The sequence below is a fragment of the Lycorma delicatula genome, chromosome 5 (genome assembly GCF_047948215.1).
Source record: "Lycorma delicatula isolate Av1 chromosome 5, ASM4794821v1, whole genome shotgun sequence".
Classification (NCBI taxonomy): domain Eukaryota; kingdom Metazoa; phylum Arthropoda; class Insecta; order Hemiptera; family Fulgoridae; genus Lycorma; species Lycorma delicatula.
Genome location: NC_134459.1, coordinates 124477584 through 124493213, shown reverse-complemented (window position 1 = coordinate 124493213; position 15630 = coordinate 124477584). Strand labels below are relative to the sequence as shown.

Sequence of the window (15630 nt, the reverse complement as noted above, 5' to 3'; positions counted from 1 at the left end):
GTTTTTAATTACTACTACATTTAAACTAATTTAATTAATTAAACGTAGTTCATTAACTTCTACTCCTTCTACCAAATTTATTTCATCAATAAAACAATAATAAATCGCACAACAAACGGGTAAAGAACTTGAATTTGTTGACGTAAAGATTCAATTTTTACACGCATTACAACTTTTAAAGAAAAACGTTTTTATCGTTTTTACAATTTAAAGATATATTAAAGCGGGTTTCTACGATTCTTTTTGCTTACTATTACGCTGTGCAGATGACAGGCAGGTTTGAAAATGAACTTGTTTTACTACCTATTGCTAACATATTGTACAAATAACCAAATTATAAATTCTTGTTTCTTACATGAAAAGTTAGGTACACTCTGTAAATAAATCCGTAGGTTATAATCACAATAACATTTTATAAAGTGAAAAAGAAATTCAGAGATACACCGTCTACGACTAACAGTTTATAAATATTGTAATCCTTAAATATTAATTTCTTTTAACAATTTCTTCAGTAATTAAATTAGAATAATAACTTTTCAATTTCATCGATTTCTAATAACCATACAAGTAATGGAGAATTATTGTATTCTCTAAAGTTTCTTGATTCCTTTATATTATTAGGTAACAAATTTTAAAACTTCGGAGCCACAAATTAATAAAAATGTTTATAAAATTCCAATTTTGGCGAGGACAACACAAATTTATCATTCCTACTAAAATTATTCTTGACATATGTTGCGTTACTGTATACGTATTAGATCTTTTATAAAAATATTTTAAGACTTTAAAACCTAAAAATATCTTAAGGGTAGGTAAGATGCTAAGTTTTTTAAAATGCACCATTTATGGCATTATTGTTTTATAACCAACATCTCAAAAAAAAGAAAAAAAAAAGAGTGTATGAAAAATATGAAAGGGTATGGTTTCATCTGTAATCAACCTGTACCGTCATAGTACAGGGTGATTACAGATGAAACATACACTTTCGATAGCTTATAAAAAATTAAACCGGTGTAAATTAAATACAGCAAATGATATGGTTTTACCGGGAATTTTTTAAAGTTTGTGTTGGTATAACTGCTATGCTTCTCATATCAATGATTGATGTGTCATGTTACTAGTCTGACAGGACGACCGCTACTGCAGTAGAGGAAGCTTTTTGTGTGCTCGAATTAGCCAAAACAGATTAGATTACTGTCGTGCAGCGACGTTTCAGAACAAAATATGATAAATCATCACAAGAAAATCAATCTACGACTGGAATAAACAGTTTCAATACACACAGTGTCTGTGTAAAAAGAAAAGTGCTGGTGTTTCAGAACAAATTGATAGTGTTCGTGATGTGTATCAACGTAGCCCAGGCAAATCGACTCAGCAAGTTTAGAATTGCAAATTCCTCAACCAACTGTGTGGAAAATTCTGCGGAAACGTTTGAAAATGATGCCTTATAAATTACAGTTAATATAAAGTTTAAATGTCGACGATAAAAATCTTAACGAAAGGTTTTTATCTGGAGTTGAAGGATGTGTTGAAAATGCCAAATTTTCGATGATGAATGTACGTTTCACATTAGTGGAAAGGTTAATAGACATTAGTTAATTTAAAATGTGAGATACAAAAAACACAAGAGAAAGTTTACAAAATATACACGATTTCCCTAAATTGAACGTGTTTTGCGCTGTGTCTCGTGAAAAGGCGTACGGACCGTTCTTTTTTCACGAAGTGACAGTAACCGGAGTAATTTATCTGGACATGTTAAGTGAATGGCTAATGCCTCAATTCAGAAAGATAGTGTCAACTTCGTTTTTGAACAAGATGGAGCTCCGCCTCACTGGCACTTACAGGTCACAGATTATCTGGATGAACGCCTTCTCAGATGATGGATTGGCCGTGCAAGTGATAAAAACATGGTTTTTAAGCGTTGGCCACTACACAGTCCAGAGTTAACGCCTTGCGACTACTTTTTGTACCGCCCCTTTCCTGTTGATATCGACAACTTAAAACAACGGATCACAAATGCTGTTGCTACCGTTGACCGGCACATGCTTACACATGTTAGGGACGAATTCGACTACAGTGTTGATAACTGTTATAACAAACGGTGCATACACTGAACATTTATAAATAAAAACTTATATAATTCTTCTATATAATCATCTCAACTCTTAAAAAATAAATTTTTAATAAATCGAAAGTGTATATTTTATTTACAATCACTCTGTATTATCGTCATTATACACTGGAATGTTTATTTTCAATAAAATATAACAGGAAAAAATAGAAAAAAAAATAACCAAAATTTTTTTGACAGGCATAAAACCAGTGTTTCTTAAAGGATAACACTCGAAATAAAGAATATCAGCGCTGAATACTGAATCATTGATCAGTAATCAATCTTAGTGACGTACTCCTTACAGAGATGTCCTTAGCTCCTATTTTGCAAATGGTATACAGAACTTGCAACTGGGATGGACGTAGCACAATTTTAAGTTACCGTAGATTACTTTAACAGTTCTTTAACAACTATAATTGTTTAATTTTACTATTCTCAAAAAGGCTTATTTTTATTCACTAGAAAAGACTTAGAAAAGATCTTAAATTTGGTAAATTATTTTTACATTTTTTATTACTTTTATGCAGAATAATACATAAAATAGCCATTCAGCATTACACAAGTACGCTGAAATGTATAAGCCAGATTTAACTTGGATATGGCAGCTAAAACCTGATAAGTGACAGGCTCTTTACAAAAAATCACGTTGTAAAGTTCTGTACAATAAACATAACACATAATAAAGCATTTTTTTTTCTAATGATCACTTTCTATAGCTGAATCGTTTATTGGATGTACTACGACTTTACTATTTTTTCTTTTACCAGATATCAAAAAACAAGAAAAAGACGAGGTATAATCCGATAATCATGCCTGAGATTTCTAATAACAAAATAATAACAGAATTTTTAATACATCTGTGACTGCAAGATTGTTTTAAAGATTTAAATATCAGTTTTTCTTCCCTATAACAAGGTTTAGGGATTTAGTCTATTCCGAATCTATATTCAAGCCTTCTATTTGTAGTCTACTGTGGAAAAAACAGCATAAGCGCACATAAAATATTTAATTTACGATAAGTTAATTAAAACTAACGCATTGTCACAACCGGAGCAGTCATTATACCGTGTAGAAGTATCAGCCATAGCAACAAAAAGCCAACCGATACTGTAATAAGGGCTACACCCAAAATTATCTCATAGCCTACAATACAGCTCATTCCTTATCTCAATCTGTCCAATTTCCTATCGATGCAACTAAATAAATTATGATCGTGACACATAATTCACATCATATTCGTATTAAATAACAATATAAAAAATTTGAGTGGAAACTACATTATTTAATTATTTATTGTAAAACCTTTTTTACAATCAGAGGTTAATAATTATTAATAAATCAACAAGTCGGATTTGAACCGATGTGCCTTCCCCAAGTAAGATCCAAATATTTCATTAATTAAAATTTCATTGGACTGTAACTCTAGAACCATTGAAAATAAGTACCACTTACGATATATGTTGAAAAGCTCCCAATAAGGCTTATTACTGCAGTTAAGAAAAAGTCCAAAATCTAATTTTTTGGAATTTTAACAATCTAGATGTAACAACAATCCTAAATCCAAAATTTCAACATCCTACGGCTAATCGTTTTTGAGTTATGCGAGATACATACGTACATACAGACGTCACGCCGAAACTAGTCAAAATGGATATTTCCGTTGAAATCCGAAAACCGAAATTTTTCGCGATCAAAATACTTCCTTTACTTCGTACGTACAAGGAAATAATAATATCTTTTAAATCAGAATCAATCGAATAATAAACAGGATTATTGATTATAAAAAAGAGCAAGCACACGAAAAGAAAACAGTTTGACAAAATTCTTAAGAAAACCATGCAGTGTAAAGTACAAGGTGTCAGACACGTTAGTAACCCAATACTAATAGTGGAAAAAAATTTAATTATCTTAAAACATCCACTGACCTTAAAGAAATTATGTATGTCTTCATATGAGGCTAAAGCTCATGTGAAGACGCATATATATTGATGCTGTACGTTTTTTGTGTTCAATTAAATTTAAACGTAAATCTGTAAAAAAATTAGTCAGAAATTTACGGGAAATCGAATCCTGAGCGACCAAAATAATGTTTTTACATCTTATGGTTTGTACAGTATAGCCTCCTAAGAGAATCTTTAAATGGTGTTCTATTTACATGCTCTTTAACGATTCTATATTATTAATATAAACAATTTATTTAATGATTAGATATAAAGTTGTATCTTACCGATACAACCGGATCCTGGTATATTATCACATATTTATAGATCAACCGAAATTCTGCAGATTAAATCTTCTTCATTCATTTTCTACCTAAAACCTCATCGACCCGCTTTGATATATCAAAACTGTAAGGAAGATGCTCTCAAAAAATTTTAACTTTGTGCCTTTTCTAAGGACAAGCTTATTTCTCGTGCTGCAGTTAATAGTTTCATATTCTGATCAGAACTTGATTTTTCCTACATATATCTTGTAGTACCATGCCAATTATTAAAAAAATCATTATAATCATTACAACTAATACAATCTTTTAGTAATCAAAGCTAATCAAAGCATTAAGACAAAAGCATATTCGTTGAAATATAAAAATTAATCGCGTATGAAATGTCAAAGCTCACAGGGAAAATTCAACGTACGAGATCTGTAAATAAAGTAATGAGACTAGTTTTTTTTTTTTGGCAGCCAAAGTGGCAACACTGTAAAGTTACTAGTAGACATATTGTTTATATGAACAGCTGAATTATATTAGGTATTATTAATATTTTTAGTCTACTGTTGCAACGTGAGACGTAAACAAACTTTCGCGAAACGAGTTTTTGTTGTGCGTTACAAAAATGAGTGTTACTAATTATGAGCAACATTTTGCACTCAAGTTTGGTGTTAAACTCGGTGAGAATGCTACCGACACTTTTTAAAAATTGAAAAGAACGAATGGAGATGACGCTCTGTCAGGAGAACACGTTTTTAGGTGGTTTAAAGCATTTTCAGATAGCCGGGTACAGTTGCGGACGATCCACTCTCTGGAAGACCGTTAACGTCGAAACGTGACAACAATGTTGAGCGAATGAGACTTGATACGATACGACCAGCGATTAACTGTCATAATGATTGCAGAACAATTGAATTTGAACCGTACCACAACAGTCAATCAAATTTTGACAAACGAATAGGACATGAAAACGTTTGTGTAAAATCGGTTCCAAAAAACCTCGCTATTGAACAGAAAAACAACAGGGTGGAAATGTGCCACGATCTTCTAGGGCGAATTGAAACTGATCCTGATTTTCTAAAAGATGTTAATACTGATGATGAATCTTGGATATTTGAGTACGACCCAGAAACAAAACGCCAGATCAAGAAATGGCACTCTTCAAACTCACCATGTCCCAAAAAACAAAAATGAGCAAATCGAAAATAAAAACCATGCTAATTTGTTTCTTCGACAGTAATGGCATTGTCCATAAGGATTTTCTGCCTACAGGAAAGACTAAATCAATATGTTTATCGAAAAATTCTTGAAAGACTGTCAAAAAGAGTTGCCCGCATGAGACCAGCCATCAAAGACAACTGGATGCTGCATCATGACAATCCACCTTTCCACATTGCACTCTCAATTAATGAGTTTTTGGCAAAGAAAAACATTCCTGTAGTTCCTCAACCAACTTATTCACCTGACTTGAGTCCCTGCGACTTTTTCCTATTCCCGATTTTAAAAAACACCTCAAAGGACACCATTTTGGGAAAACATACTAAAAATGTAACCGACCATCTGAAGGATATTCCGGTTTCTGAATTCCAACGCCGCTATGAAGAGTGGGAAAACCGTTTCAAGCGTTACGTGGCTTCCCAAAGAAACTATTTCGAAGGTGGTAAGAGTCTATGTATAATTGGATAGTAAATAAAAAGTTTTTCTGAACTAGTCTCATTAGTTTATTTACAGACCTCGTATTCTGAACAAAACTGATACTAAAAGAAATAAGTAAGACAATGATATTTTTGATATATAAATGTTCCAGAAATAATAAACAATATATAAGACAAAAATTAATAATGGAACAATGCAGTATTTAAGTATTCTAAAATTCAGCATAAGTAGTTAGCCCAAGGGAATAAAGCTATTCGAAAACCGATTAAAGCTATTAGCCAAGCGAATAAAGAAGATTCTACAATAAAGAAAGCTAATAAAGAATTCTAGAACAAAGAAGGTATCAGCTCAAACAGATATAATTGAAATAACTAAAAGAAACTTCGTATATCAAGGGTACAATCGGAATATACGTAGTATTCAAACAGTTAACACTTTACAAGCAGCCACCGAACAATACGTCTACAATTCCATCGCTGTCAACTTATCTTAATTGTTACGTAAAATTATGTGCATTTTTAAATATTTTTCTTCACCAACACCCAATAATATATTCACTGATGTTAATGGAAATATGTTCCTAAAACGCGCTATAAGGATATAAAAAACAGACAAGAACCATTTAAATTTGTCTAGAAGTTTTACGACCAATATGTTTTACAAATTTTATGAAAAACTATACAAAAATAAAATAATATTTAAACTTATGGACTGATATTAAAGTTATGAATTAAATACAAATAATATAAATAAATGCAAATTTACTTTAAAAATGCAGCAGGAATGGATAAAAGTCTAGATTTTACGATAAAAGAATAGGAGTAATAAACCAGTATTACTGTTATATTTAAGTAATAAATATCTTTATTATTTCTAACATATATAAAATAATCTATTTAAATTCAAAAAAAGATTTGCATATGCTGTTAAAAAAAAAGTATTGGAAAAATTTTAATAAAAACGTAAATTTAAAGGGGTAATATAGTCACAATCTGCAACATAGAATAAATTTAACTATTTAAACTAAGTAAATAAAAACTTAGGTTTATATAAATAATATATTAAACATAAACGACGAGATTAGTATAAGATTACACAACTGAGCTAACTGAAAACTTTCAGGTATCAGACATCTACATAAATTCCTTGTAAATTAGTCGAATAGTGTCCAAAAAAGAAAAAAAAAAGAAATAACTGACATCAATATAAAAACAATTTCTAATTAAATCAGGAATAAAAATGTGCGATTCAGTTGTAATTCTAATCACGAAAAGGATGACAAAATCAAATCAAATACAGTGAGCTAATCGGAAAAGGGAAAGTAAGAGTAATGGTCTGTGACAATAAAGTATTTTTGAAAGGCTTTCAATACTATTTTATTATATCCAAGTATTAAATAAAACAGTAAAATAAAAATAAAAATTATAAAAAAATTACTCGTAAATACCCAATATTAAACCTTTTGAATGATATAGACAGAATATAATGAAAGATGAAAAATAGCTAATTATTTTTTTAAATAAAATTCGTTTTGCTACTTAGTAAAAAAAATTTCTTACTAAAATTTCTTACTTACTAAAATTAAAAAAATTAATTTACTCTAAAAAAAATTCACGTCAACATTATTTATTAAACAAACAGATATGATATCTATGAATTATAAATCCACTATAACTAAATGACTCCCTTTCACATGCTCAGATGATTAGTTAAAATCATGTTACCTCATTTAAAATCGATATTCACCACTTTCCATTTCAGTTTATTATTCGTGTTAAACTTAAATAAACATTAAAACTGCTTCCATATATACACTTAAAAAAAGTATTTAAGTGACTGATTCATATATCATAATTTCACTTCTGTTGTACTTTCATGTAAAAGAAACCAAAAATTATTCTCTTTTTTTTAATAGTTAAAATTATTGACGGAATATGGTTTACTTGGATACACAAAAAAAGTATTAATAAATTTTATATGAACATCAATAATTAACTTACCACAAAGAAGTTACAGAAAAAACGAAAAAGTAGTATCTGAAATAAAGAAAAAAAACAGAATTAAATTTTAATATAATGAAATACATTTTCCTTATTTTACCTATGTGACTATGTGGTAGAAGTTAACTCGTTAAAAAGCTAAAGCATATGTTTATAATCATTTAGTTAATCATTTAGCAGTATAAAAAGACAGTATCTTCTCTAATGCTCCCATTACAGTTCACAACAGACTACTAAGGGAAAATGCAAGAAGGACGAGAAAGGCATGATTAAAAACGAAATAATTTCAGCTATTTCTTTAGCCGGTAGAAAGGTAATATTTTTATTTAGTATAAATACGATTCATTCATTCGTAAGGAATTCTATTAATTACTATAATAGAAGAAAACGATACTGTTTTAATAAAATTAACTGAAACTGACTTATTTCGTATCAGATATTTTCATTAAAGGAGGTAAACATTGGGAGTAGGGTTGCATCTTTCTTTCGTCTTCTCCTAATGGACTAAAACTACATTATACATGACTCGGTGTTATAGTGGTTATTCTATGAAAATCTCAGTAAAAATGAACTCACTTTAAATGAAACTTCTGTGAATTATCTAGGTCGCTATTTTATGCAGACAGAAGCTCGTTTCAAAAAGTCTTAAAAGAAAGCATCTTGAAATGTCATCCGAATGGAAAAAACCAATGAAATGTCATCCGTAGTGAGTTCTAAAGAATAATTTTTAATTAATAAAACATACAAAATTACAGAATTAAATTTAATTTTAAAAAACTCAAAAGAAAATGACATCGCCAAGTAGAGTTTTCTTTGTTTCATACAAAATCAGTTAGAATTTTAAAAAACTACGAGGTGTGGCTTATTAAATAACGAGACTAATACTGTAAAATATTTTATCTTAAATTTATAGTATACAGCCCTCCACGACCCCTTCAACGCACCATGCGAATTTTCCATTGTTCGAAACAGTGCTTAAGTCTTCTTCTGTGAGCTCTTTCATGACTAGTGTCCCTTTTTCTTTCACAGCTTCAACGGTCTGAAATCTTGTTCCTTTTAATGCAGATTTGACCTTGAGAACAGTTAAAATTCGCATGTCAGGTCATGCGAATAAGGCGGATGGTCTAACACTGGGATGTTATACTATGCTAGAAACGTCTCGACAGACAATGCAGTGTGAGCCGGTGCGTTGTCCTGATGAAGAACCCATGACTTATGACTTGTTCCTCAATTCGGATCGTTTTTTTCTTATTTTTTTACGGATTTTTTTTTTTTCAAGGACCTTGAATAAAGACAAGAATAGTTATCCGACGGTCAGATCGGATAATATTACCAATTTTTTCAATATTTTTATCCCTTGTTGACGTGGAAGGGCGACCCAGGCGAACATATCTTCAGCGTCTTTTCGGCCATCTTGGAAACGCTTAAACCAATCAAAACCCGCTCACGTTACTGACATTCATTGCCATATACTTTTTTTTAATAAAGGATAAGTTTCAGTAGTGGTTTTTTCAAAGTTTCGTATGAAAATTTTACTCTTTGCTCTAATAAAACACTTGTTATCCAAACGAAGGCCACGGTCAAACTAATATGTCTACAGAAATTGAAGTGGCAACAATTAAAAGAGATGGCTTCACGCTAAAAACCTGTCGGTCATTCGAATTTGGCGTATGTTGCAGTACGCGCGTCAAACAGGCGGATTTCCGATTTTAGTTACTTTTGAATACGTACCCAAAAAACGTTTGTCTGCTTCTAACTCCGGTTCCTGTGAACCAATTTACTTTAAACGAAAAAGATTCTATTTCTACCAGGTTTACATCATCCTACCAAGTTTCATCAAAATTAGTTAAAAACTGAAAATATACCCCCCCCCAAAACCCAGTTTTTTTGGCTCTAACTCCGGTTCGACAATTCTTTGCTCTACACCAATCAAAAACCCGTGAACCTGTAAACCGATTCGCTTAAAAATTAACAGGACTCTAAAAAGTTTAAATCGCTCCACCACGTTTCGTTAAAATCGGCTAAGATTTACGCCCGGTAGAGCGGACAAAAGAATGTTATACATATATAAATGTGTGTTCTAAATGGACCAATATAACAGACCAGGGTAATGGATTTCTTCCAATTAAGAAGAAACAAAGAGAAAATAATAATGAAAAGAAGAATCCAGAATGAACTAAAAGGGATCTTTTTCTCAGATTAACAGGTCCGTTTAACAATTTGTTCTTTATAATACAGTCAAAACTCTGTTGTTGGACCGGAAGAGTTACCGGACCGGAATAAGGATTTATAGAAAAACCTAAGGCGCAGACGGTGAAAGTTATTACTGGTTCTGCAGGCCAGGGGATATAAATATTGCCAAGGACCAGCGAAGAGAGTCAGTAGTTCTGTCTGTGAGGACGATTTAGACTTAGTTGAGATAACAAACCCACCGGGTTGGTCTAGTGGTTAACGCGTCTTCCCAAATCAGCTGATTTGGAAGTCGAGAGTTCCAGCGTTCAAGTCCTAGTAAAGCCAGCTATTTTTACACGGACTTGAATACTAGATTGTGGAACCGGTGTTCTTTGGTGGTTGGGTTTCAATTAAACACACATATCAGGTATGGTCGAACTGAGAATGTACAAGACTACACTTCATGCACACTCATACATATCATCCTCATTCATCCTCTGAAGTATTATCTAAACGGTAGTTACCGGAGGCTAAACAGGAAAAAGAAAGAAGAAAAAAAGAAAGAAGTTGAGATAACAAGCAATAACAGAGTAGTTTCGCAAGCCTGAGTTTGACGCGATTGCGGTGAAGGCATTATCAGTAAGCGTGTGTGTTAACGAGTGAAGCCGTCACGAGTATTCCAGCGTGAAAAGTAGGTGAATGCAGGAAGTTTTCGGCGAGTACTGGTAAACAGTAGTGAAAAAGTGAGAGTATTAATAACAGTGATAGTACTCATTCAAAAAGTGTAGGGTAGTTCTACAGTAAACAGTAAAAGTAATAATATTTGCAGAAAGTGATTTGTATGAACTTTAAACTGTTCTATTGATACCTTATTAATACAATATTAGTTTCTATCATTTTAACGATTTAGTAAATTAGACTATATTCTGGTTTTGATAATTTAACTGTCATTAAACAAAGCTTGTCCTTTTCATTTGAATTAATAACTTGTATGTCATATATATATATATTATTATTATTGCTATTGTTATTATTATTTATTTTATTTTATATGTTGTTAAGAGTAATAGATTGTACTTAAGAAATTTTTGGTTCGTTAGTCTCTCAGTTTCCTGATCGAACCGCGAACACGCTACAGTATATAGACTGGGCGCAGTAACGATTTCCAAATTCTTTGAAAATCAGCTTTAAGGAAGATAAAGTAAAATAAGAAATCTGCGATTAAAACTGTGGATGTTGAGTGAAACACGGAATGCATAATCTAAGGGAGTATTATCATTTCAAATTATCTTGGTAGTTTGTAGTTTCAAATAATGACAGGTTATATGACAATAAATAAATGAACATGAGCTAAATATAAACAAAATACGATTTTTTACTTCGTAATTTTTATTTTAATTTTAAATACTTTTATCTATCAAATTTTCAAATATCTGTACCAAATTTTTCATAATCATAATTTTTAACCGAATTGTAAAAAAAAATCTACTGTTTAACATAGATCTTTCCAAAAACGCACTGATTTCATTCCTTTCACATTGTACGATAATTAAGTTAATGGGTTGAGATTCGCGTTTTTGAAGTTATGGGCACAAAACAATGGAGGTGAGACTCGATGAGAATCGCTGATTATAGGTAAAACGGAGAAAACTTCTAACGAGGGAATAAAATAACGACAAAAATAAGACACCATTTTTAAACAACAAAAAGTATAATTTCAAAGAATCATAAACATAAGAAAATGCATAAAGCATTATCACATCGTTACATTACAAGAGATTACAACATATATTTAAATATGAAAAATAAAATGAGCATCAACTGTACGTAACGTAACTTTCAAACACATTTCTTAATAAATCTTGTTTTCTCATATGATTAAATTCAACTCAAGTACTACATGTTATGGACTACGAAACATTTTTGATACCTTTTTGCAGAAGTTTGTGAAATCAATGTACAATTAAACGATTCTACCGGTAATAACTCGGCATACACGGTATTTAGTTTTACTTATATAAATAAAAATTAGAGCCGGTCAAGTTCACATGAAAATTAAAAAATAACAATAATAATAAAGATACAGAAAGGATATTTTTTTAATAAAATAAATAAAGAAAGAAGTATCGAAAAAAAAACAAGTTTTTATATTCTGTAAAACAAAAAGAAAGTTTTATTCAGCAGCTCTCAAAGAGTAAAAGAGGAAAATGTAAAAAAATAACTATAAAGAAAATTTCTCTTCAAATGAAATTCACTACTAAAGTAATCTTATGTTCTGAAACAGTAAAAAAGAAATTCAATTACTTTCTGACAATATTACATCAGCAATTTTGGCATCTCTTTGTTTCATTTACATCTATTCCATGTATGCATATTTACAACGTTTATAGCAAGTACAAAACTGAGCGTGCTTGCGCTCATATTTCGAGAATAAAAAACTAAAACACGTTTCAAATTAGTATATACGTTTTTGTTAAATATTTATTTAGTTAACTTTTTTAATTTAAATAAACTTTCAGAGATACTTAGGTCAATAATAGGGGAAAATACTGACCAATAAGAAAAAATTAAGGTCAAGGGAAATCTAATCCGACACCTTGTATATATATATATATATATATATATATATAATACACACAAAATGGGCGTTCACGAAGTACGCACTCAATTTCTTTTTAACTCCTCCTGGGTGTACCTATAGAATCAGGAATAGTGAACAAAGCCTACCACGGGTCATTAACCTGCTTTTACCTGAAATATGTTTATATATTAAAATTGTGTTCATTTGCATAAAAATCGGAAAATGTAGTGTTTTCAGCGACACAGCTACTTTAGAAAGAATAACTAATTGCTGCATATCGTTTCATTCACGGTTTAAGGGAATATTTTAAAAAGCATTGCAAATATTCTTTTAGAATTTCAAAATACTTATATCAAATTAAAAAGTACAAACAAACCTGACAGAATTAAGGAACCTATAATTAGACGTCGGAAAGACCACTTAAAAAAAACCTGATATGAACACCACATGACTTCCTTGTACGCCTACTAAATTACATATAAACCTTTTTTGCTGCTCTTTATTTAAATTTATTTCATTTGAAAGTGAGATACGATCATCCAATTTTTTAATAAAGTGGACAGTTACAAAATTGCTGAAATATTAGTTTTTATTAACAACAAATATTTATACAACTATTAATTCAATAATTTTACATGAAATATTAGGATGGAGTAAAAGCCTCTTTATTACTCGTATTACTAGATAGTATTATTCGTATCTTCGTGAGTTGCTGATTAACAAAAATTTCAGATTTCTGTTGTGTCGTATATAATAGTTAAAACTATTCCGTTTAGTGAACTCCTGTATACTGGTTACAAACGTTAATTTCGACTTTACGGTGTAAAATATTCAATTTTTATTATTGGATTATTTGGTGAATAATAAAAAATGAAAAAAAAACATAATACAGGAAAAAAGGAAGATAACTTGAAGAAATATATCTCAAAAATCAACAAGAAGATGAATATGAAGAGAAAGAAAATGTTAGAACCAAAGAAAGAATAAAATCATTAGAAGTAGATGCTAAATATAAAGAGGAAGAAAATGTTAAAACAAAAGAAAGAATAAAAATATAAAAAGAAAATTATAAATATAAAGAGGAAGAAATCGTTAAGACGAAGGAAAGAATAACAAGATTAAGAGAGGTTTATGAATATAAAGCGAGAGAAAATTTTAAAACTAGAGAACGTGTACGCAAATTAAGATCAGGAGAATTATATCAAACCCAAGAGCGATTAAATGATTGGCAACAAAAAACAAATGATGTATTGTCCGACAATGTCAAAGGAGTAATGAAGTAAAAGATAAGAATATTTTGGCAAATTATTAAACATCGGGCGTGTATACCTCATTGTATGCCTTGTGAGGGTCTATTTTTCAGTCACTCTGTAGTTAACTCTAATTTAAATAAAATTAAACACAAATTCCAGAATAATTAATAAAATTAAACAGAAATTAAACTAGAAAATTCAAAAATATACGATTTTAAATTATAATTTTCAATTAATATTAAATAATCAGATGTTTAACCAAATCTATTACATACACACATATGTAATATACCTATTAAACTACATATAATAACTTCTGATTTTTTTCATATTTTTTTTATTATTGTTATTATTGAATATTATTATTTATTGTAAACATTTTTTTACAATCTGAGGTTATTAATAAATCAATATATTTAAATGAAAAATAAGTTAAAAAAATAAATTTAAAAAAGGAAAAGTAGATGAAGTCTGATTCGAACCGATGTGCCTTTCCTTGCAAGATCCAAATATTTCCATTAATTAGAATTTTACCTAGCTATAACTCTGGAAACAATAAAAATAAGTACTACTTATGATATATCGTTGAAATGTCTTAATGAGGTCTTATTACTGCAGTTAAAAAAATGTCGAATTTAAAAAAAAAATCGGATTTTGGATACTTTTGGTTCAGTCGATTGCAATCAAAAGGAGAGGTGAACAACTAGATGTTACAACAGTCCTAAATCCAAAATTTCAACAACCTACGGCTAAACGTTTTTGAGTTATGCGGTATACATACAAACAGACTTCACGCGGAAACTACTCAAAATGGATTCACGGATGATAAAAATGGATATTTCCGTTGAAATCTGAAAACCGAAATTTTTCATGATCACAATACTTCCTTTATTTCATACATTTATTTATTTCGTCATTTTAAAATATGCTTTAAATTTCCATCTTAAATTTTGTATTCTTATATTTTGTAACATTTCTATTCTTATAATTTAATATTAAGCAGATTTCGTTCATTTTTTAATTAGTGTTTTAATTAGTATTATTATAATATTACCTACATTAGTATTAATTTAACTTAGGTCAAACATTGGTTGTTATATAATAAACAAATCCAGGGTGCACTAAACTGTTCATGAAATTAATTTTAACTTGTACTTTGTAAGCAATTCGGAACCGCTGTACAAAACATACAACTGAAAAATAAATTTAAGGTTCCATTACTAAAAAATATTGTAACAAATCTATAATTAATTACACTAGATTGGAATGATTAAAAGTGAAAATCCTTTCATGTAAAGTATGAACCTGTTATTAAATTTATTAATTAAGAAATTTGCAAATTAAAAAAAAGTCATTATATGAATATTGTAACAGTACTAATATATAAAGCAATAGGAAAGGTAGATGTAAACATGTAAGCTTTTGAAATAAGATTCTAACAAGAAAACTGAAAATTTCGTCGGCAAATAAGGTTTGAGTGAGGAGACTATAAAATTACATGAACCAAAAAAGGGGCGTGGCAATAATAATATATCAAAACAATTACTATATTATAAATAATAAATAATATATACATACAGTAATTTATGTGACAAGAAACCCAGGTGACATTGATGTCATCTCGACACAAGATTATAATACTACGT

The 15630-nt window shown here is 30.0% G+C and overlaps 1 protein-coding gene across 3 annotated transcripts in view; it reads right to left on the bottom strand.

Annotated features, from left to right (window-relative positions):
• Snap25 (Synaptosomal-associated protein 25kDa) overlaps positions 1–15630 on the bottom strand; it is a 372827-nt gene that overhangs the window by 226254 nt on the left and 130943 nt on the right. For all 3 annotated transcript variants that reach the window (XM_075365355.1, XM_075365356.1, XM_075365353.1), the window contains exon 2: positions 7979–8014. The gene's annotated coding sequence lies outside the window, so the exon portion shown is untranslated. The remainder of the gene's footprint in view (positions 1–7978; positions 8015–15630) is intronic.